The sequence below is a fragment of the Etheostoma cragini genome, chromosome 13, assembly GCF_013103735.1.
Source record: "Etheostoma cragini isolate CJK2018 chromosome 13, CSU_Ecrag_1.0, whole genome shotgun sequence".
NCBI classification, from domain to species: domain Eukaryota; kingdom Metazoa; phylum Chordata; class Actinopteri; order Perciformes; family Percidae; genus Etheostoma; species Etheostoma cragini.
In genome coordinates, this window is record NC_048419.1 from 22,781,576 (window position 1) to 22,806,746 (window position 25,171).

At 39.7% G+C, this 25,171-nt stretch overlaps 1 protein-coding gene and 1 long non-coding RNA gene across 26 annotated transcripts in view; one reads left to right on the top strand and one right to left on the bottom strand.

The window, feature by feature from the left end:
- ncam1a (neural cell adhesion molecule 1a) overlaps positions 1 to 25,171 on the top strand; it is a 251,220-nt gene that overhangs the window by 85,332 nt on the left and 140,717 nt on the right. The window lies entirely within an intron of this gene.
- The window catches only part of LOC117955371, a 22,398-nt gene continuing 1,963 nt past the window's right edge, over positions 4,737 to 25,171 (bottom strand). Inside the window, exons 2-3 of the long non-coding RNA XR_004659034.1 lie at positions 15,575 to 15,577; positions 4,737 to 4,747 (exon numbers count right to left, since the gene is read on the bottom strand). This is a non-coding gene — a long non-coding RNA (uncharacterized LOC117955371). The remainder of the gene's footprint in view (positions 4,748 to 15,574; positions 15,578 to 25,171) is intronic.

The following is a 25,171-nucleotide window of genomic DNA, read 5'->3' on the forward strand; positions in this document are numbered from 1 at the left end:
ATCTGAAAACATACCTTTTATGTTATTTATTGCACCATTCTACTCTCTGTTGTAAGTTGGAGTCTTCCTCCTATTCCTTTGACAGACTTCTTTTGTAAATTAATTGCATGTGTAAATGCAGCATGCAGTGGATTTATTGCAGAGTCTCAGCAGCATACCTCTGTTACCTATGAAGAAAGAAATGCCAATTTGGCTACTCTGAAATCCTTCTTCTTCGGGGAAAGCTACATCTAAGAACTCGAGGCTGCTTTCTCCCTCTTTTATCATCATTCTCTTTTCTTATATAGTGTATCGCCTCACCTTGAATTCCCTACCTCCTCCCTCCTGTTGCTCAGTTTTTTTTTCTCAGTCTCTTTTTTTCTTACCTTCTTTCTCTATACTTTAACTCCAACTTTATTTGGTTCTTTCTTCTGCTGTTTTTTTCTCTCCCATCTCTCCCTTTTCATTTCCTTGTCCCTGGTTTCTTCTCTCTCGGGGAGTTTGGGATCAGAGAGGCGTTTTGGTGCCAGGCTGTGACAATACTTCACGCTAATAAAAAGGATGGTTGAGAGCACAGTGGCACTGCACAGGAACATTTTCCAGCTATTGCCATGTTTCGTTTTGTTGGCAAAGAGTCCATATCTTTAACCGCACTGCTCTGTCATTATCATCAGAGACAGCAGTCTGTGGTTGCACTCTTTTTTATGTTGTGGATTTATTTGGCATGATTAAAATGACCTTCCCCTAGTTACATTACTTAGGGAAAATGATGTGGACTTGACATGGACACGTTGGTAGACAAATTCACTAAATTGGCCTCCTGCAGCTTTCCTGGAGCTACCTTGAAAACTACCCAGGGCAGTTACCTGCAAAATTGCCCGTTATTGAGTTAGATTAAAGTGATGTGAGAACATGCCAAGGCAATTCTTCAGTCTGGTAAACTACACTTCAGCCTTTCAAACATGAGTGACTTCACATTAACCTAAGTGCTACACGTCATGCTTATCACAACTCTGTCGGGTTGCGTTGGCAAGTTAAGTCACCCCCCCCCACACCCCACCCCCCTTCACCTTACTCATAACACACTGCCCTTTCAATGATACTTCTTCCGTAAGCCCTTTGCATTTGATATTTCTTTTTTAGCATGTCACAGTATATTGTCATGCCTATTTTACTTAGTAAGAAAATAGCATAGAATAGTATTAGCTGAATGCTGAAGTGCCTTAAGCTACAGTTTAGCAAATGGCTATTTATGCTAGCTCCTGGAGAGAAAAAAAGAAAAAGAATGAAGGTTTCAACAATATATCTATTTGTTTGCTATGATGCAACAATTTAGGTAGTGTACATTGGAAAAAAAGACCCTTTCTTAAACTTTACTGAATTATTTTAAAAAGCACCAAAAGTACTGTTGGGTTTTAGGTTGACCTTCCAGTAATAGTATGTAAACAAAAATAGTATGATCATGATATGATTGACTGTGTGATATGATTTAGAAAACTACAGCAGTAGAAATTGTTTTAAGGCAATTTTGAGATTTATAGATGCATGTTAGGTGGAAGAACACATACAGAGGAAGTTCATCATTTGGTATGCATGAAAAGACAAAAAGCAAGAATCTGTTTCATATCATTAGCAAATCTTTAACAAGAGAAGTCTGTCATTAGCGTGTAGTTAATATAAAAACCTACTGGACTTGGTCATTCTCTGAAGTGGACAGCAGCACCGGGCCATATTGTTATTCACATAGTGTGTTCTGCTGCTGAAGACGTCGTCATAGCAACCAGCAGATCTGTTGTTGACGTTTATTGCGTGCGTGTGTGTGTGTGTGTGCGAGGAGAGACCGATGTCTAATTGTCAGAGCTGCTGACCTCGGGGGCTTGTCATCCAAACCGCTGATGACACACTGAATAACAACAAAGCAACGTCTCTTTTCTTCAGGCTTCCAATAACATTCAAATCACACCTACTAGATTGGGATCATTAATTCTTGAAAAGGAAGATGTCATGGAAGGAGTACAGAAGCCTGTTGTCTTTTGCCCGAAGCAGAAATGTGTCTGTGATCTTGAAACTGAATCGCTAAAAAGTACAGCATGGGAGAGTTTGATGTCTTGCATAAATTTGCATTCCAAAGTGTTTGCGCTTGCTTCGTAATTTCAGCCACTTATCTAGAAAACATTGCCAAACAGATCACTTTTGTACACGTTTTAACTTGTTTTGTCTGCCGCACTAACCCTGTGCAGTAATGCATTTTAAATGTGAAGGCCTATTGGGTACTTCTGGCGCATCAGTATTTCTGCCAGCTTAATATCCAACGAGATATCTGGGCTCATGTTTATCAAACATCGACAGTAAAAAAATGATTGGCTTAAAGTCAAGATTATGATTCATACATTTATAGTTACAGCAAAGTGTTGCAGTAGCTTTTAAGAGCATCTGCCAAGTGATGTATCCTCAGAGAGAAAAAGCCAGTAACTCAGTAATTGGGCCCTATTTTAATCCCATTTCTTGGGTCTTTTTCATGTAATGTTCATTTTCTGTGAATTCTAGGACCTAAACTAACTTAACCTCTCTGGAGCACTTACTTATAAGACTATTTTGAAGTTAAAAGGCTTTTCGTAGTCGGGTTAGCTTAGTTGGTAGAGCAGAAGCACATACAGTATATACTGTAGAGGTTTACTCCTCGACGCAGCGGCCGCGCGTTTGACTCCGACATGCGGCCCTTTGCTGCATGTCATTCCTCCTCTCTCTCCCCTTTCATGTATTCATCTGTCCTGTGAAACTAAAGGCCTAAAAAAGGCGTTTGATTATTAGCTTTTATTCTTATGCGCCTATAGGTAAAAAAAAAAAAAAAGATTTTCAGTAGATTTTCCCTTATCTTTCACAGTGTATAGCATTTCACTTTTAGTTTACAGGCCAACAGCATCTCTTCAATAGCATTAAATGTGAAGGTTGTCATGCAATACGAAACGTAGCCAGTGGATTTAGTTTACTTTGAAATGCTAATCTTGCCTCATCCTTAGTTACTGTTTATCAATACCAAATGTAATGAGGATGGACCGGGCCGTAGTGTTAAGATGTTAACTCTTTACATATTAGTTATGATTCTCATGTAGAGCTTGCATTGAGTTTTAGTACATACTCATTTCATTTAGTCATTGTTTTAATGTATAAGAACATGTTGTTCACATGATCTAGTTACAATATGTCACTAATCTGTTGAGGCAAGATGTCTGATGTTGTCTGTAGTCTCACATTGCCGGACCTGTCTCCCCAGTGTTCTCAGGGTTGGAGTATGGTCTGACCACACTGCTCATCCATTCTGACATAGAACAAACACTGACACACACTCTAGCTTGTTTTGTATTTCTTTAAACTAATCACAACCATCCTAGGTGGCACTAAGCTCCAAACGCAGGACCGGTGCTTTTGCAAAATAGATTGCAGACATGCGGGGAGGGACGTTCTTGATTAACTATGATTGTATATCGCCATATTGACATTTGAGGGTTGGAGTTAAAAAAAAGAAGAAAAAAAAGACCATTTCTATTGGAAGCACAACACTTCTGGCTCAGGGACAACCGATTTGTGGATGGAGGTTAAGGTAATATAAATATCACTTGAACACTTCAGTTGATGTCTTCCATCCCCAGGGCAATACAACAGGTGTGCTTTTCTGCTGCCCTCCAGATGAAATTCTTCACCCGGCTTACTTCATGACTGTGTGTGGGTCTTGAGACTGATGGCTGTGTGACACAGCCCACATCTCCCAGATTGTTTTCTGAAACGATAATCACAGTTTACATTTACTGCTCCCCTCGGCCTTGAAATCATGTAGGTTTAGAGGAGGGAGAGGTTGTGGAAAAGGCATTGAAAAGATCGGGAATGTGGTCCACCCTTGTGATAAGGTTACTTATAAAATTGTAAATTTTGAAAGATGGGCATTAATGCTTAATAGAAATGTTGTTAGGCAACAACATCACTGATAAAAATAAAAAACAAACCTAAAGGGTTATAACTTGAATATCATAACTTTTTGAAAGTAAACAGCTTTGATGTAACAGCACAGCATGGACATATGGTAATGCTTAAGCAGATAACCACCAATCAGAATGGAATGCAGTTGGACTCTGATCTGAGGATACCAACCAAAACAAACAAACCAAAGCTTCACCAAACACTTTCAGGGCCAATGTGATTTTTTTCTTTTTTTCTTTTTAAAACACCACAAATCTAAGGTACAAACATGTACCGGTATGTTTGAATTAAAGATAATTGTGTTTACATCTTGATAGTGTGGATGTACCTTAGTAGTGACAGAGCAGCTAAAGACTGCATCCGAGTGTTAGATTAGTGAAGTAGTCGAGGATGTGAAGGCTGACTTTCACTCTTTTTACTTTGACTAGAGTTGTTCTGTCCTACACTCAATGCAACACTTACCTAACCTATGAACAAGCTACAAACAAATTAAAATGAAGATGTAAATTAATATATACGTCAAAACAAAATGTGATTTTCAGCAATGGCACGTGTGTAAAAACCTTTCTGGTGTCAACAACACTTTAGATTACATCTTGGGTGTGTCAGTCTTTTTACAAGTGTCTAAAGTGTTAGTCCTGACTATAAATGTCCAAGCAGCTTCCGATGCACTGTTGATAGTGCGGGGTCTGATTTGATTTACATTTAGATCATGGATTGCACCTTTTTATACAACCATACTGTGTGTAAGCTTGTCGAGCACAATGTAGATCAAAGACGAAAAAGTAGGCTACTGCAAAAAGCAGAACGGAGTGTATGTGAACATGTGTGCACCTACTATACAATAATGCATGACTGCTTAGCACTTCTGTGGCCTAACAGAAAGGAGAAACATGGAGGAGATCAAAGGCCCTTCTACATTTTTTATTTTAATACCAAGTTGCAATATCACACCAATCTCAACACAGATGGGATGGTGAAACTGAAAGATGCCTCTGTCAATTTAGCCATAGTGTTCTTGTATATTCCTCCCAAGTATGCAACAGTGCATTAAGTATGAGTGAGATCTGTTGCCTTACTGGAGGTTAGAAATAGTTTTATTTGGTAATCCAGTTAAACAAGTGGAGCAAAGCTCACCAGTGATGTACTCCACTAACTTCCCCTGTCCCAACTTCCCAGCTTGTCAACAGTATACTTTAACACAAGCGTCTGAAAACGTAAATAGCTGCTATAAAATTATCGTGCTACTTTAGCCCCCGTTTCAGACAGATAAGTCACAATTTATGTTGCAACTTGAGGTCCTTGTCAAGTAGTCATAGATCATTCTTGCCATTTGAACAAATGACTAAACTGTCATTTTTCTTGTGAGGGCAGTCTCTACCCTTTCCAGGAGGGGAGCCTGGAGCAACTTTGTATTTGCTCCATTTCACACTCTTGTAAGATGAAAATATGCAACAGGCAATGACATTTTAGAAGTGAGCTGGTAAATCAAGCTCCAAACCTGTGAACACAAATACATTGCCGTTCTAATACGCGTGTTGATCCACTCATAACCCTCCATGTATTAAATCAGTCACCAAAAAGGTTTTCTACCTCGGCTACACATTGCTCAGTGATTTGAGACTCACATACAAAACAGACATAATGCAAGACGGTGCTCTGTTAAGCAGAAAGACATCTGGCCTGGTCAGATCTACAAAATTCTGTTTTCTGATTAATAATGCCAGCTAATTGAACCCTATGTTTTCATAATTGCATAATAATGATTAGGAGCATGATAATGGATGTGGTGATGGGACAAGTGATTAACAATAAAATAACATAAAAGCGGTACCAGAATCTTGACAATCAAATAGTTGAGATGTCACCATTTGGGGTCATTTTGGGGTGTTAGGAGGTGTAATGGACTAGCATAAATGCCGGCAACTGGGCCGCAAGATATGGCTCATAAGCCAATGGCAAGCTTTCCAATGCCTGGATCAATGAGGAACAAGGCAGCACAAGCCCATTAGTGGATCACTGCAGCTTGGAGCTACTGTGAAACACTCTCTGGGTTTGCACACGCCTCACAAAAGGCCCAGCTTTATTTATCTGCTCTGTCAGATGAATCAATAGCTGCCGATTTGAGAGCAAAACCGCACTGATCAATTTCCATCCACACAAGCACACAGTCACGCCCACACACACACACCTTCCAGCCCTTTTAGTGTTTTAGCCCCCAGGAGAGCAGCATGTGTGAAACCATTCAAACAAGCAGTGGATCATGGCCGTTTTTGGAATTCTGTATGGCTACTCTGCACCTGCTTTAAAAACCTTGTCTGATCACAGCTCCAAGAGAAACCTTGACATTTTGAATGTCACTGCCTTGATGGAGGATCAGTAACAAAAGCTATTAAGTCATTTTAGGGAAACAAGCAGGACAAAAGCTCCAACTTTTCCCCTATGACTGGAAAAAAATGAATTTCAAAACAGCTAGCTATTACTTGAAGGGCTCTTGAGCTTGATTAGTCTGCTTTTTCATGCACAGTATGCCTGATCTTTGTTATCACCCAGTGAAAGGTCTGAACTTTGATGATCTAACTAATCCCAGGTGTGAAACTGATAGATGAATTTGGGCATTTGCAGCATCACAAGTATATAATTTGCTCGGTCTTCTTCATTGTGAACCAAATATACATCGAATCGAGTGACGAACTTGCATTTCCCCTACTGTATTACCCATAATTTCTTTGACTCATGGGTAGTTCTTCAAAAGCTCCCTGAAATGAATCACAAGTGAAATATTTTTATAGTATTAATGATACTATTTAGGACTCAAGGTGGTCTCATTTATTTGATTGCCAATGTAATTATGGTCTGTACAGACGACCCTCTGTGTTGGCCCAGAGTTAGTCCAGAGCTGGCCTGATTTGTTGGCCCAAACCTAGCCTGCCAGACTACAATATCTTGGCTCAGCAATGGCAAGTACTACTAAAATTTTCCAGGTGCCATTATTTTAAAATTACCATATGTGCTCACACTTGTCAGTCATTTAACAGTTTGAACAATGTGGCAAATTTCCCCTAAATTATAAAATGATGCCAGTACAGACACATTTATCCTAATTCTGCCCCCCAATTTGGGTGGCATAACTGTCTCTTGACCTGGACTTGCTACCTGGGTTAGGGTTTGAAAACCCTGCTACCTCACTGCCAGTTGTTAGTTGTTCATGAGTTCAGTTCCTATCTTTTATACAAATCTAACAATCTCTCTATGTGTTAATATATCCAATAAAGGTGAGGATTATTCTCAGATTAAAGTTTCTTCACTAGCGACTTACTGAGTAAGATAACTTCCTTACAAACCTGAATTGATAAAGACTTTCCTCTCTAGACAAAACTGTTGAAATGGAGAATTTGGCAGTGACAACAGAAGATTGATATATTGAGTAGTTGTCTCATTCTGGTACATATATAATAATATCTTATTTGTTGTTAATATGGCCTTCCAAGCTGGAATAGAGAGTTGGGCCAAACCGTGATTGGATAAGTCTTCATTCAGCAGGCTCAGGTCACTACAGAAGTACATGGTGTATTTCTTATTTTATTTAACAATACAAATACATATTGTTATACAGGTCAAAATAAGTGCAACAAATGTATATGCCGTCCAGCTAAAGCTCATTTACAGAACCCTGGAGGGCATTATTTATTTAATTTAGACAGGGAAAAGGAGGTCAGTCAGTGAGCTGTTTATCCTCCTCGGCTGTTGTTTGGCTGGTAGAATAGCTTGAGACCTAGGACACTTAGTGGCCCATCAACTCAAGACAAAGGTTCAGTTGGACAGACTGAATTTGACAAATGAAAGACAGTAAAACAAAGACTGAGATCATGATGAGTGTCTTATTATCCATAATTGCATCATTGTATGCAAAGGACGTGTGACAAAATGTCCACATTGGGTGACAAAGCTTGAGTTATTGCTTTGAAAGCACTACCAAGTGTATCAAAGTATAAACACGTGGTGAAGTTTTTAGCTCCACATTTTTTGAATTTCTTTTAGGGGACTTCCCATTAAAATGGAGTAAGTGGAAAAACAGCTGAAAATGGAATATGCCTGGATCCACTCAAACTAGTGCTAGTCGGTAAGCATCCAGAGACCTACTGGTCTTTGGCAATTTGCTAATGAAGACTGAAGGCTAGATTTTCCCAATTCAGAACCTTCCCATTAGACTGAAAACAGAAATTGTGAAGTTGCAGCTGATCTTAGGTCAGCTACTTGAAAGCTATGTTGCTAAATCTGATTCTAAAATACAGATAAACCACATAGGTACAACACTAATACACTGAGTGCAACTACAGTGTTTCTACGTATTTCTGTATGCTAGAAATAACGTTTGAACACAATTTTTTGAATATATACTGCATACAATCTAGAAGGTAAAAGGTAATTTTTTTGAGACGTGAGGGATCCTTTCCACACACTTATTACACCATCTGTGGATTTTACATTAAATTGCAACCATGTACACACACACACACACTGCAAGCAATCAATGCATTTTTCTCCCTCTCGTCTGTGTGTGCCTCTGCTGCTCTTGAAAAGGTCACTTTTATGACAAAGCGACTCTTAGAAACAGCAATGGCAAGACATGGAGGATATGTGTAGATGTCACATTCTGTGGGGGAAGTTTGACAGTAAGTTTACAAGAATGGTCAAGGTTAAACAGATTCTCTCTCAATCAATAAATGCCTGCCAGCTCAGTGTGGTTTGCTGTTTAAAGGACTTCTATGACTTTTGAACCTCAAAATCTAGTTGGATTTCACTTGAAGGACTAACTGAGATGTCAAAAAGCAAAATATCTTAACATTTTCAGTGTGCATGAACCAGTTATTTAAGGCAGGCACATGCCCTCGAGGGATTTTGTTTTAACATTGTGTTTCTCTATGTGGTCAATATGCAACACATGAAAGGGTTTGTGCGATATACACCAATTCAATGATATCCTAAGAACCTAGGCAACTGACGGCCGGTCACGTGATGCAGGCTAAAGAGCTTCTAGCCGCCGGCTGCAGAGCGACGTGCAGCGACGACCGTTAAGTTCAGGCACTAAAATGGCTAGTGAAGTTTATGTTTTGGATGAAAACACTCCCGGGGAACAAACACGCGTTTCCTGGGTGAAAGTGTTTTGTTTTCCCCGCTTTCCGGCCTTTAATGACCAACCCGGTCTCACGCCAGTTTGTGGAATGGACACGTTATTTCAATTTATCAATTTGTGTACAGGTCACGTTAATGTTGTTCATTTCATCTACAGGTCACCATTTTAAAACGTGACCAATTCACAAACTGCCATGACAAACGTAAAATGACCAGCTTCAGTGCTTGAATGCGTGCTGTGTTTCACCTCTGACAGCATCTGTCACAAGATGGATTTCCCCTATATATTTTTGGTGTCACATCTAAACTAGTTCCCCTCTTATAGACTCACACTGTACTGTTTCACATCAATGCCTCCATCTGCCCAAGCAAACAAAGGCAGGGCTGCTAATGTGGGCTGTATTGACTCTGTACCTCTCACTCTCTCGTGCGTTCTTTTTTTCTGAATATGGAACAGTCGGGATCAATATTGTTCCATTAGCAACAGCATGGAGATTGGGTGGTTGCTTGGTCACAGAGGGGCAAGCTGCAAAACAATGGGCAGTGGCTACAGCCACTTAGTTAATTACAAGCTATTTTGTTTATTTGGCCCCTGAGGTCCAAACAGTGAAGGTTGTGGTGACATCTCTTTGACTTCCAGAAAAACTTCCTCTTTGGAAAACCTTTTCGACATTCTAGCAAGAAGGAAACGATTGTAGGTTTCAGTTATCCAGTGTAGTTGTCTTTATTTTGATCCCAGAGAGCCACAGGAAAACACAGTGATATTAGAAGACAATAAAACGGTAAGAAAAACAACCTCTGTAATAAAATCCACACAATCTCCCACAGACAGGGCTGGGATATAGACAGGATGTTTCATTTATGGTGACGTTTTCAAATCCCCTACAAGTTCAGTACCAGGGTGGAATTGAAAGAGAAATAAATGATGAATTTACTTTAGAGACACAGTGGTTGGACAAAGAGATTAATAACTCGTTTATCACATAGCTCAGATTGAAAACATTTGCACTCCCTTGCGGTCCTCTTGGTGTAATGGATTGTACACATCATTTTCTCAGGAAATCATTAACAAAAATCAAAGAAGTTTAAAGGTGCCACTCAACAGTTTAGCAGAACTTTAATTATTAGAGTCATGCATAAAAATAGCCTCAACCGTCCTCGTTGTTATGCATTTCAGCTCTTGGAAGAATAATAAGGCGGCGCGGTGCAGATGTCCCAGAATAGTCTGGTTTCCTTTGTGCATGTAAGCTTAGTCTCAAGAGTTAAGAAACAGCTTTAAGAGTACCTTTTTGATTGAGTACACATGATTGATTACATGGTTTTAGAGTACCAGGATTAGAAAGTGTAAAGGCGCACTTGTTTTTAGAAAACACTTTCATCAAATGGCTGTGAATAATATGACCTTTTTTGAGCTATACTTGACTCATCATTCAGTTGAATTTCTGTTACATTTCATTGCTTTTGATTTTTTTTAAATCAATATGGGTTTTAGAAAAGCATGGTATGCAGCAAAATACTGTTTTTGTGTTCACTTGAAGGATGCATAGTACATATTGAGATCAACACTATTATGAAAGTAAATGCACTGCATTAGTCAAAGAGTTATCAGTGCGGGGAGTAACCAAATATGCAGATATATACGACAGATATCAAGAATTACAAAGTAAGCGGACCCATTATAAGTGTTAATGTGAATCCAAAAGCAATCCCATAGAGACATCAAGGCCACAGTGTTATCTATTGAGCACTGGTGCGATGATTTCATGTGTTGATTAAGAGACCGAGAGGCTCGCCCACGAGTAAAAACAGCACCTCCGATTCATAGTTTAATCATTTAATACTCATAAAAGCTAGAGACTCACCAAAAGTTTCAGCTAAAAGCTAACGAGTTAGCGGTTACGGAGGTCGCTTCGGGTCCTTTTAGCCTCTACAGGTAATTTTCTATCCAGCCTGGAACTTCCAGCCTTTTTTGAGATCGTTGAGCATTAAATCCAAACCGTTACATCCAAGATTTCTCCAAGGTCCTACAACCATTTTTAACATTCAAGTGACCTCACTACAACCCAAATATTCTAATAACCCAGTTTATCCTGAAAACATGATGTTCATATCTTGACTGTAGACAACAGGGTTGATGTTTTACAAGCTTTTTTATGAAATAAATCCAAACGGACAATAAACTGTAAAAATAGCCTTAGGGTTCAGAGGGTTAAATCTTTTTTTTAAGATACTTTTTGGGACATTCTATGGGCCTTTAATGACAAGACAACTGAAGACATGCAGCAACGGGCCGCAGGTTGGAGTTGAACCCCGGCCCACTGCGTCAAGGAGCTCCATTGACGGCCGCCTGCTCTACAAATTGAGCTATCAGGGTGCCCATAATAACCCTATTTTTTTGATATCCTCTAATGTTCCTCACTGTTCTAGTGTCTTACAATAATTCTGGCAGCTGCTCCAATGCTCACACTGACAACTACAAAGTGTCTGGTAAAGTACTTTTGATGTGTCTCTATATTAACAATTCAGCAGGCAGTGGAAGTGAAAAAAATTGCCCATCTGAGGCTTTGCCCCAAAATCCCTTGCACTTTAGTGCAAAAAGGTTTCTGCTTGGCACTTTCAGGTGTATATAAATTTGATCATTTAGCTTCTAGAATAAAGTATGATTTTAATTTGTCCAAAACATTAAGCCCCTTATTTGGTTGATCAAAGTGTCCCAAATCCTTCTACTGTAATATTGGTAGAATCAATTCTAACTAAAAAGATTTGAAGAATCAGTAGAAAAGTCCTTTAAATTTACATTTTCTTTACATCAGTCACTGTCCATTGTCCTCAAGTAATCTGTTATTTGACTTTTTTTTTCTAAATCAAAAGCTCTCATTCGGGGGATGAAGTGCAGATTGGACTCTTAATGAGTCACCTGGATTTAACATCCACAATAACAATACAGAGCTTGATAACAGGGATTTCAGACAATCGAGCATTCAGTCCATCAACAGATTTGTATAATGCAAAGGTACTTGTCACTGGGACAAAAGCAACCAACGCCAAACCGTGTCATCCAACCTTTTCAATGCAGAAGTTTAGGGGGTGGTGACGTGTTCCTTGAATAGTGGAGATAATCTGTTTAGTATTGTGTTACGCTGCCAGAGAGAGAGAGAGAGAGAGAGAGGGAGGGGGAGGGAGGGAGCGAGCAGTGAGCCCTTTTGAGGATAGAAAGTGGTGCACATCTCTCCTCACATCTCTGAAAATGGAGGACACACCATTTTTAGTAGCTAACTGATGTATTATGGGATTAATAGACTGTGTGTGTGTGTGTGTGTGTGTGTGTGTGGGGGTGTGTGTGTTTGTTTGTGTGTGAGAGAGAGAGTGAGTGAGAGAGTTTTATAATTTCCATTTCTGAGATACTCCACCGGGCTGGCAGGGCTTGGAACTTCAACTATTTCTATCTCTACACAAATATTTATGGGGTCATAAATAGTATACAATCATTAAACTGGTAGATGGCGTAACCACAGACTACACCACTTCTCATCATTTGTAGCTTTATATTGGTGTAAACTAAGCCAAAAATTATAGTTATCACAGTTTCCATCAACCATGAAAATACACAAATGCTTGAGGCAGTTTGATGTCTACTAAGAACTTTCAGGTGTATTTTTCCTCAATATAGAGTGAAAGATGTTGCCTGGCCGTATTTGACAGCCAGGAAACATTTGACAGCTGTATCCACAGGCAGGATATAGCATCATATCAAACGTAATTCATTTAGTCGGTTTTTAAACCGCTTTGTTCAGCCACAAAGGAAGCCAACGTGCCAACAGCACTTCATTCCTGCCCAATGGGGACTAATAGGATGTAGCTGAAACCTACAGCATGTAAATCGTCTTTGTCATGGATGTTATCAGCTCAGCACAAAAGCTTCAAGTCCAGTTTGTTCGGGTGTTCTTTCTAGGCAGGGAGGAAGTGGGTGTATAGTTAAAGATATCACGTGTGACAATCAAGAAAAAAAGATCACTTCTACTCGCACAATATTGGTTGGCTGATGTGCAGTATAAAGTATATATTTTTTGTTTGTTTAAACATCAAACTTTTTCCAGCTGTTAGCCATCCCCAATTACTGGAGGATCCTCCATATCTATAGTTGGATGATGATCTTTTTGTCACCTGCAAATAAATGTAGCTACTGAAGCTAATAAAAACATAAAGGCCTAATTACGTTCAAAGCAAATAATGACTTGATCAATTAATGCTCTTGTTATTCTGCATTTCTTTCTTGCACATTCTAAGCAAATATATCATTATGATGGAGTTTAGCATTGTGTTGAGGGAATATTAGGGAGGGTCATTGTTTTTGTTGATGAATGAAAGCCGTTGAACATTATCTCCCCTTATACACTTTCCCTGCAAATCAGCCTGTTTTTGGCATTGGTATTCATGTTAAACCGGTTATTAAAGGTCAGCAGAGCTCTGCATAATTTTATGCATTAGTCTGCTGCCTGTTATAACCCCTGGACTACGCCACAGGCAAGACAGAGGTATGTTCAGGCTGCTGGGCTGCCGGCTTTATGGAAGGACGTGTGCCCTAGATCAGCTGCTAAAGTCTACGTGCTTTAGCCGGTAATGTAGTTCACAAAGACATTTTGTGTTGATGATGCTATGTTAACCTGGCTGATAAGTAATGAGCATTGGTGTAGCCCATTGTCTCTTGTTTTTGCAGTGCCTGGTAGTCTTTGATAAATAATACAAATAGAGTAAGATCATCTTATGCCCCTTTAATATCATGAGAGGAAGCTTTTCCCAATTGTTTATGCGTGTGACAAAGCTATGGAACCCTTCTCAATCGTTATGCATTTGTATTATAATTATAATAAATAGTGTATTCACTAACCACAGTATGCTGGCTCCTCCAATTCTTTTTACACAATATTTTACATCAAAGATTCCTAGAAAACAACTCTAGTTTTGTATCCATTTAAAGCATTTAGTAGACAGAAGCTACAAGATCAGCAGAGGCAGATAGAAAGACAATCTTTACTCTTTACTTTAGTCTTTACTTTGGGACTTCTGTCCGGAAAACTCCTGCACAATATATTACAATACCAATATATTTAAATATAAAGTCAGATAAAAACACTCAAGACTATTGAGTTGCTGACACACTTTCCCAAATTTGTTGGGTCTATTATTTTCATTTGCTCAAAGAAAGATTTGCTATGGCAACAGTTACATATAACTTTTATCAAGGCCTTTGAATTTCATCGTAGTTGATCCCCTACCCTTGTTCCCTTGTTAAGGACCAGCAGGCCCCACTACTTGTATGCTACAAATTGCTTGAGTGCTCAGTAAAGAAAGGATGTCAAGGCAAGATAATATGCTGTCTTAAAACATCTTTCTTCAGATAACTATGGGTGACTTCACATGTTGTACATCCACTTTTCTCAGTCTGTGGTTCAAAAATTCAATAAGGCAATTCAGCAACAAGCTGGTCACAGCTATCTTTACTCAATGTAGGATCACAGCACCTATAGGGCTGGGTACCAAATACAATACATTTTAGGTACCGACCAATTTGCCTCTAAAGTATCGAGTATCGAATCCCATTTCAGTACCTAATTCATATCAGTGTTGGGGAGCCAATAAGCATGCAGCAAGCTTCTACAAAGGTCTAATAATGCTTATGATTTGCTGTCTAACATTACACATTGCAGTGGCAGGCAGAAAATGCTCTTATACAGAGATGACTCATGTAGGAGCTGAAAAATAATTCGAAAGATTTGTCCCGTAATGTTTTAAAGTTGTAATTTCTTTTTGTTTTTTAAAATAGGCATTTGAAAATGTATCCTTTAGGAACTGGTATCGAAGTTAAGGTATTGGTATCGGAACCAGTATGGAATCTTTATGAACGATACCCAGCCCTACGCCCCTACGGTTTCATTTTTGATGAACTCGGCCCCCTGTTGTCCATCTCTGCATAAACTGCGGTGGACGGGGATGTCGTGTTCCAAACCAGAGTACAGCCCAGAAACTGTTGTAGAAAGTTATTGGTATTGATGAACAGCCTCACAGATATATTATTCTCAATTAGCGAGATGACAGACTTAAAACATTTACCCTCAAATGTGCACCAAGTGCCAATTCCACATTTTATATGATGATAATGAGGTTTTCAAAGGATTGCTTAATTAGTGCTGTTGGTGTGTGCGGGTCGAAGATCCATTTATAGCAGCAGCACTTAATTTTCCAATCCTTGGATGTTGGTACATGGTGACAGAGAAGAAGTATGTGTGTCCTTTCAGAGGCAGTGTGTTGATGCAAATGCATGCTGGCATTTGCTGACAATGTGAAAAATCTTTCTCTAATGTTGGCTTGATGGGCCGTCCTGGGAAAAAAGGGCAGAGCTGCCATACTGGATTCACCAGTGCAAGCTGTGACTGTGCACACTCTGTTCATTACTCCGAGAAAGCATGATTATCTCTCTCTCCACCCCCTAGGCTTCAATTAAAGTTTGTCGCTGAAATGAGCACAAATGGGCGCCCACCAGTTTTACCAAGCTGCATTTCAATGACCTAGTGTGAAAAAAGAGGATGCTCTCGGTTCTGTCTCTAAGGGTTCAGTTTGTGCTCTGGGTCAGACAGGTATTCTTAAAACTGTTCCACATTAGAAACCCTGTGAAGATATAAGCTTAAGACATGACAACTTTCTTTGGTACACGTTTTGTTCCACTAATAACCACTGCAGATTTTTTTTAAGTGGGTTAGAAGATAATTAAGAATAGAAACTTTAATCGGAGTAGTCATTTTGGATATTGTGCTGGCCCCTATATCTACACTTTTAAAAGTTGGCTGGATCAATACACCAACACATTGTGGCCTCCAGCACGGTACCACCCCCAACAACACATAGATGGAACCAATTTTAACAGGTATTGCTTTTCTGTGAAGATGCTGTCATTCTATGCTGTCATAAAAAATATTGTTTAACCAAAAAAAGAAATTCTTCACATTCTGGCTTTGAAAGAGTTTGGTAAATATTTAAACACATTCTAATTTTGTTAGACACTCATGTGAACTGTCTCAAAGACCACCCGAGATCCCTTGGCCCCACTTTGGCAACCAGTGCTCCAGCAGATGAAAATACCAAGTTAATACAACCATCTGTTAAAATACAGTTCTCAAAATTGTTTCCTACTGCAGACGTCTGTTACCCTGATGCCCACATTGGAAAAACAGATCTACTTAATTAGAAACAAATGGTTTGTGAAATCTGGGGGGGGTAATGTGAGTGGACCCTAATCTCAAAGACATGGAACGGCTTTCATTGGCTGGGAAAAGTGTGTGTGTGTGTGTGTGTGTGTATGTGTGTGTGTGTGTGTGTGTTTGTGTATATTTCCCAGCACCATTTATTTTTCAAAGTGGGTTGGATCATCTTTGTTTCCTGTTGCTAAGAACACATGCAGTCCATGTGAGGTGTGTTTATTTGCCATATCTAGCGCCCCTCAAGATTCTGTTTATCTTGGTTCAATGTTTCAAGTCAGTCTTAATAAACTTTGCTTTCAGAAAGCCTTCTGTTCGCCTGTTACAGTTGTGAACAGTCACATCTGTCTGGGAGCTGCCCCTTACGATCATTTTAGTGGCTTTCAAGTGAGTCGTCAAAGTACAAAGTATCACAACTACGTTGTTTTCAACATTTCACAGTCCAAAGTCAAGCCACTTACAACCTAAGGGTTGAGATGTCTCTTCATTTAAAATGGATGAAAACTATGCTCTCTGGGAAAGTGGAACAACCCCACGAGCAATGGATCAAGTAAAAAGTGAGAACCATGCTCAGTAGGGACATCCACATAATGAAATGGAGGAATTTGGAGGTAATAGGGTATGACATTAGCAAGTCTCACATTACCAATTTTCGCTCCATGAATGCTCTTCTAAGCTTATTCCAGGATGGAAACCAACAGCTGCATCTGCCAGCTTTGTACGTTTGTGGCCCCCCACGGCAGTGAGAAAAGACAGAAAAATGTGGACTGTTACTGGTACTGTACACTCACAGGCAGTCGGTGATTCAGATATCAAAGAATGCCAAAAGCATTAAAGAGGTTAAAGACCGGTCCAGTTCTCTCTGGACAAAGTGCTTAGTCACTACTGATTAAGAGCCACTGTACTTCATTATACAGATTCATTATGGGTGGGGGAAAAAAAAAAACATGCTGACTAAAGCATTTCTCAAACTGTTCAGACAGTGGTGCAGACCCACAGTGTGAGTCAGGCTTCTAAAACGGGTGTATTGCTCAACAAGTTCAGGTTAAGTTCAATTTACAATTGCAAACTTATTTAGGTAACACTTTAAGTTTTCTACATAAGAGTGACATGGCATTGACATGAACACATGCCACTCACATGACACAGTCATGACGCATGAACCTTAACTTTAACAATAACCATAACCTGTCATGACAAAACCAAATGACATTTAGTAAAAAAGCTTTATGTCATAACCGTTTCTGACTTAATGTTTTATGACACGTTCATGACAGTGTCATGTCACTGTTCAAGTAAAGTGTAACCCTTATTTCTGTTACCCCAAAGCTACCATGGCCCATGACTATGTCTCAGAGCCGGATGCGTTACTTAAAAGGACACAGTTTCGCTGTAATTAGTGTGTTCTTATTCCCCCCCACCCCGTATAGTGTTAGGGTTATTGAGTTTTTACAATAATTTCATCTTTCAAGACAAATAAATCTTGCACGCCTGGAAATAACTCTGTAGGTTCCAGTCATAATATTATCGGACTGAGTTCTCAGGAAATTAGGACGTTTTTATCATGTGTTAAGCCGGGCTCAGACTGCAGGAGTTATTGAAACCGATTTTGAAATGATGTTGTGTCAGGCACATAAAGAGAATTTTCACAGCATAGTCTCTTCTCTAATCTCAAACATGCAAACACTAAAAGATTTTGAAAATAATAGCACATCACACACTACAGGATGTTAAGATTATCATGCTAGAGGGAGCCATGCACCATCTCACGCAATCTCTCTCTCGTGATCTCACGGGGAAACAGATGTAAGCAAAACGGAGACTGACGTGGTGCGACAACTTAGCGTTAATGATGCTTCGCAGTGACAAAAAAGGAACGGGGGCTAAATGAGCGTAGGTCAAATAGTGGTTGGAGAGACAGGGTCAACTTGGGTTGTCTGTTGGTGGTTTTTCAGAACTGGAGAAGAACTGGAGGGGAATTTGATAATTTTTGGCCATTTACATATGGAAACACCGTCAGCTGCTGCAGGACCAATGGCTACTGTGAAAGTACTGACATACAATAATTCTTCCAGATTTAACTCTTATTGATCAATATATAAAAATACTTTGGGAAGTTTAAGATTGGATTTATAAACCGCTCACGTTACCAGATCATCCGGGCCTTACATCGGTACAGACCAAGGTCCTAGACCAGTTTTCTTCATCAATTTTTGGGAGCGGTGAATTGGGGATAAATATGTCTGAAACTCCTATTGTCTGAGCCTTGCTTTACATTCAAGCCAGGATTGTATTGTGATTTTGAAGGGCTCATTCAGATTTGCTTTTGTACAGATTCGGAAATTTGAAGATTTTTCTTCAAGTATAGCACTTGCAGTGAAGTGCTAAATCTTGTATTTAACCTCTCAAGCAAAGGCAACCAATACCTTGTGAAGCTATAGAAGAAGTAGAGGAGAAATTTCATCTGAAATACTTCATCCTCACTCAGAATTTCCCCTGCCCTCCTTTATGCTGTGTTGACTTTTCCAGTCATGGAGGAAAAATTAGTGCTTTCTGGAAATCTGAGGCCTCCACGTGGTTACCACAAGTGTTCAAACCTTTTAGCCAGAGCCAGTGCTCTCATCATTCTGCTATGTGCATTTGCATGAGCAAAACCTGTATGAGGAACGATCTGAATCAGCATTAGCAGTAGATTTTGAATGACTGTGGCATCTCAGGGCTGAAGACCTTGAGCACATGCATAAGAAAATATAACAAAAGCCCACTAACGTTATTTTTTACACCAATCCATTACCAATGATACATCACACCAAAAGACCTTGTTTGCACTTTCAATGGACTTGAATAGATTACGGTAAACATGCTACATTGCATCAGTGATGAAAAGCCTGCAAGTCAAACTCATTTTGTTCCTATATGTATATGTGCCCTTACTGTAATTAGCTTCTGAGGTAATAAAGATAGAGATGACAATTTTGCACCCCCACTAGTCATTTATTCAATAATTTAAGATTATTATCACCTGTAACCCCAAAACACTATGAACGATGGCTGACCAAATATACATTTACTAAAGTAAACATGTTCTTGACTTAACTGTTTTTATTTGGTTTTTTACACTGTTCCCATGAGATCTATTTGTCTTTTGCTTACACATAATCCAATGCTGTTTGCAGCTGCCACAATAAATCCCCCCCTGGGAGATCTTTCTTGCTGATGGAGGTTCTTGGTCACCACCTGTCTGCCAATACGTACAACCATTCTCACAACCCTGGCAGAGTATCTTTAGAGAAAAATCCCCAGCAATCCATCTTAATCAGAATTATTTACCCCTAGTCTTATATAATGAGTATGCACCAACCTAATGGGTTACAAATGAGGGAGAAGTCTGGAAGAATGCCACTGCAGAAATAGCTGCAAAAACGTCTGCCATCTCTTGCTTTCTTATCACCGGCTCAGGCTCCTCATTCAGCTCCCTATTCAAACCATATCTATTTTACCCTGACAAGACTGCCGGGTTGGCACAGAGTATATTGCAAGAGGCTTTCTTTGGTTGTGTGTACATGTATTTATAAAACCAAACTATAAATGAAATGAGGCCAGCATACAACCTACAGCTATATGCCATGCACTGAAGAGTATACAGTATTGGCTGTTTTCAACCTAGACAGTATTCAAATGTTTACCATAATCATACATAGAATCAATTAAAGTGAGTAAAGGGACAACAATGGGTGTGGGTATGTGCTAAGTTAGCTCAGAATAATTTTTTTCTTTCAGCTGGGAGAGAAAACATTGTGTGCCCTGTTAAGTTGGACTACCTCAAAATCTTCGGTATGACACCATTAACTGGGGCAGTATGGGCTCTGCCAGCAGCAATTACATTTCCAAACAAGAAGTGAGTGTCTAACTAAAAAGACTGCACGTGAGCTTCCTATCATTAAAAACAAAACCTGTGCTGTTTTGATTTGAGCCTAATTGATTGGGATAGTGAAAGATTGGAAAGTTAGGCTGGGTCCTCACTTCCAAAGCCAGCAGCAAACTTCTTCTTTGCAATGCACAATGACAAATGATGTGAAACAAGATTAGAATAAGCTCTAGGGTGCAGAATAGTCAACCTATCATTTAAATCAGATGGAACATTTCTGTGATCTTTCTTTTGTGTAGTCTCTTTTCTTTCCCAGAAAGGAACAGCATTTGCAATGCAATCTCTGTGGTACATCATTCCTCTGATTCTTGTGTTTTCGGCTGATATTGCTGTGTTTAAATCCCAGCATATTGCTTTGACAACATCATACTGGAGATATATTACACAGTCAATGACTGAAAGTGTTACCCCCCCAGGCCTCACTTTGTCCTTGATGGCAGCACCCTTCCTTAAACTGTAATTTAGTTGTTGTTCACCTGTCACTTTTGTTTATCATCAAGCATGCATTTTACTTTTAGTGATAGCTCATTCGTTTAGCATTGCTTTAATAAGAAAGATGTGAGCTGAGGAGAGTAATCTTTTCAACAGGCACAGGATGAAATGGCTTTTCGCAAAAATAGGAGCTATTTTGCTGATAAATTTGGACGAAATAGAGAAGATTAAACAGTGCTCTCAGTAAAACAAGGGATGGAGTGCCGAGGTACACAATTGTGGGCAAGGAACAGCCAGAAGACTACAGAGATTTTGGGCCCTATTTTAACGATCTAAGCGCATGGCGCCGGTGCGTTTAGGGCATGTCCACGTCCACTTTTGCTAGTTTGACGGCGGAAAAAAGGGTCTGTGCGCTGGGCTCATGGTTCAAAAGGATTATACTTAGTGTCTTTAATAGGTGTGTTTTACATGCAATAAACCAGAGTGTCATCTCCCATTACCTTTAAAAGCCAGGCACTCTTGTACCGTTTTGTTGGTCAATGGCGTGATCACGTTTTGCTGCCGCAAGTTAGCAATACGCCAAGAATTCACCTGAACACATTCCCCCGAAAGACCAGCATGCCCATGGGCGCAAAGATGGGCGCAGGTGCATTTGCTATTTAAACAACGTGGGCACCGCGCGGGAAATTAACAACTCCGTCGCTCTTAAAATAGCAAAGACACATTGTGCTTTACGTCGGGCGCTGCGCCGGGGCGAGGGCTCGTGAGTTCTCGAGTGACTCCCATAGTCAGCGAGCTTCCAGCCCTAAATTTCAAAAATGAGTACTTGAGAGAAGTCTTTTTTGAGATGTGTACCATTTTAATTGTAAGCATTTAAAGACCAAGAGGACGTTCTTTTGACACCTATTACAATAAGAACACCTCAGAATTGATTTGTCATCGTTTAAATCTAATCCCCACACAGCATTCAGGTGTCTCTCTCCACAACTGCTGATTCCCATCTATAACACAACAGCTATTGAATCTGAGTGAAACCGCCTCCCTGTGAATGAGACATTTTAATGAATGGAACCGTTCCAACACAACGTATATTAAGTTTTCCCCGGGGTTTAGGTTTCCTGGCTGTGATAATCACTTAATATGCATGCCTTTAGGCCAAGCCAGGAGCATAGTGATCACAGATTATCATTTGGTGTGCTAATGACTTTATTTTCATGAAGTGCTCATCCTTGTCACTGCCCTTGGGTCTTTGTCTCATACTTGAATATGATGGTGATACAAGAAATATTATATTTTGCAAGACTTTTATTTCAGAATTTAGTTGGCAAACCTATTTATCAGTATAACAGAGAAGGATGGCCCAAGAGGACCCTGGGAGGAAGTATTAAACTTAGCTTTTGTTTGACCTCATCCAAGGGTGAATAACATGCCCTCGTCACAACAGGAAGCTACTGTGTTCCTTTCCACCCGTCTGTCAGGAGAGTAGCTGTCTCATTTTTATGGAGGAGAGGCCCAGCAGTGGTGAAGAGATGTACTGTAGATTCACCATGGTGATGCTTATGCTTGGCTCAGGAATGTAGAGTTGACACCCATATCACACCCACCCTCCACAGCCAGGCTGTTGCGTCATTTGTAATCTTTTAATAGTTCAACACAAACAAGAGAGATCTGATGTCCTCTATGTACTGTAGCTCCTAATCAGAGATGTTATGTTCACATCGGTAGAAAAAAAGGTTTCTAAGTCATAAGTATTCTTAATTTAGTCGGCATTTTCCTTTCATGGCCGCACAATTAGTCTGTATCGATGACTTTCATTTCCAGGATTGTTCAGGTGACCCTGAAATTCCGTCGGACGTCCCCTTATTCCGGCTAGTGTTGCTATTTTCGACTCTGATCAGTTTATGAGGACTATGGTTAGCACCGCCCAAGACAATTTTGATTGGTTTAAAGAAATGCCAATATACCCGAGCACGTTTAAGACCCTCCTTTGCAGCGCTCTGGAGGATGGTCTAGCAATTCGAGACTAGAGCACAATGGATGTTCTGACATCATTGACCAGCCTCTTATCTAATTATATGTAATTGACAAAAACAATGAAGTCACGTTTTTACAATGAAAGGTAGCAATACAGTGGAAATAAAACAAAGTATTACTAAGAATTGAGAAGTAGGTTAACTACAGAGACATGGTGTCATTCTTTCTGGACTGGTCATTCGAGTGCAAACTCACTGCTTCAGCAACTTTAGCCACAAAGCAATTCATCTTGGAAATGAGGAAAGGTATGCGTGCATTTCACATGGAAAGAAAATTAACCAGAAATCCAGTGGAGACACATGAAAATTGCATCAAGTGAATCTGCTCATAGCCGACCCTCGTAATTGTATGTTTGAGGCTCTGAAAAAGCAATGTATTTTTTTTTTTGTGGGCCATTTAACTTCATACTGAGACAGTCAAAGATAATGTGTGAATTTCTTTGCAACCTGCTATTTTTTGTTTACAAAAAGAATGATTAAAATAATGTGTCTAATATCTACCTCAATGTCTTTTTGGGTCATAGTTTCACTGTTGTTGTTTATTTTGGATTCCAAATAAGTTAAACTTACCTGAGGATTTGTTTACAACCTGTATGATCCTCTGATTGCTGATGTGTGTTGCCCTGTCACACCTAATAAGTAATCAGTACTGATGAACTGGTTATTGTCATGGATTATTTGAATGGGCAAAACCCCAGAGTAATTTAAATATTGAGCTTGAAAGCACTGATTCAAAATAATTTTACAATAATGTAACTACTTATGCCCATAAAGAGCTCATGGGACTCACCCTGAAATTATCCAGCAAACATATTTGACAACTCATTGCTCTCTTTATCCACCTATAAAGCTAATTTCTGCCTGTATAATTGGTGCGGCTGTTTCAGCGCTTTTAAGATCCCTAGATGGTTTGTGACCCATTAGATAAACTCCAGTGTCACTCGGAAGCAAGAGGGAGAGAAGAAAGAAGTTTATGGCTTCAGTGAAATACCCTTATCAATGGCCTTCATTGGTGCAGTGGGTAATGCTCTGCTACTCTGACTGGACTGCTGCCACTGCTGTTGGGATTCAGACAGCAAGGCGTTTTGCATAAACACAGTTCCTTCCTCAGTAGTTTTTGGCTTGCTGCTGGTTGGCATCTTCATCAGGGAACCTGCTAAATAGGAGTGATAGAAGCTACACATCAAAACACGCAAGCCCTGTCCCATGCCATCATCCTGTTCCGCAGAAATGTGTAGCAGGGTGAGAACATACGCTCGCGTCGTCACCCACATAAATAGTTCAGGAGGATGCCGGTACAGTGTGACTGTATATATTACTCCTTCAGCAACTCGTAAATCATCCACTAATTACCCCATCAGGCTAGTTGAAGACAAGCTCTTTTCCACAGTCAGTCAGCGTTTACAGCTTGGAGAATTTCTTGCTTTGGAAAGTGAGGCTCTTTTTCAATCAGCACATGCAGTGCAGATCGGTACATGTTGCAGTGCTACATGTTTTTAATTACTGGTAACCAGGCAGCTATAGAGGGCACTGCATTGATCACACTGGTCAACACTTCAGTGTATTTTCTGCTGTGATTGTTGTGGCACTCATTGAGCTCTGCTGCCTTACATCTGCTGCCCATGGTTAATATTTGATCCTGCCTCCTGTTGTGAATTCGTCTACATTAGTAAGCACTGTGTTTTTTTTTGTGTTTTTTTACTTGAGCCAGATTCATAGCATGTCATGGATTTAACATCACTGGCAATTAAAATAAATGAAACTAAAGAACACTAAACTTTCCCCAGGAGGACTATGGAAAAAAGGGGGCTGTGCAATCCACAGGTCTTTTAGCAGAAGTAAAACAATATTAAGAAGGATGCTCCACATCATATTTCATACTGAGAGAAATATTCTTCATTAGAATGCCAATAGATCCCACTTTAACAAGGCTCAGAGGACTTGCTTCGTACTGTACACCCAATATGTGGGTAGTGCCGCATTAAGACACAGTTTGGAATGGGCTTATTTCTACCAGTGATTTCATTAAATATTCCATTGAGAGATTAAAAAGTGTAATTCAAAGCTCCTTGAAATATGAAAGGGAAATAATGAAAAAGAAAAACTTTTTACAATTTCATCGGGAAAATTACAATAAGAAAAAAAATTCTGTTTTATTTTTGGAGAAATAGAATGCATACTTACGCAAAAGGTCTGTAGTAATGAAATGCAGGATGCAATCGAGTAGGAGTGTTTTAATACTAAATGAACAGTACGGAGCTCTATGGTACACCGTATGTTTGACTTCATAGTGGAATTAGAGTAAAACGGGTTTGACTCCGACCTGCAGCCCTTTGCTGCATGTAATTCCCCCCCTTTCTCCCCTATCCTGTCTTCAGCTGTCCTATGAAAAAAGGCCTAAAATGCCCAAAAATAATCCTAAAATATATATATAT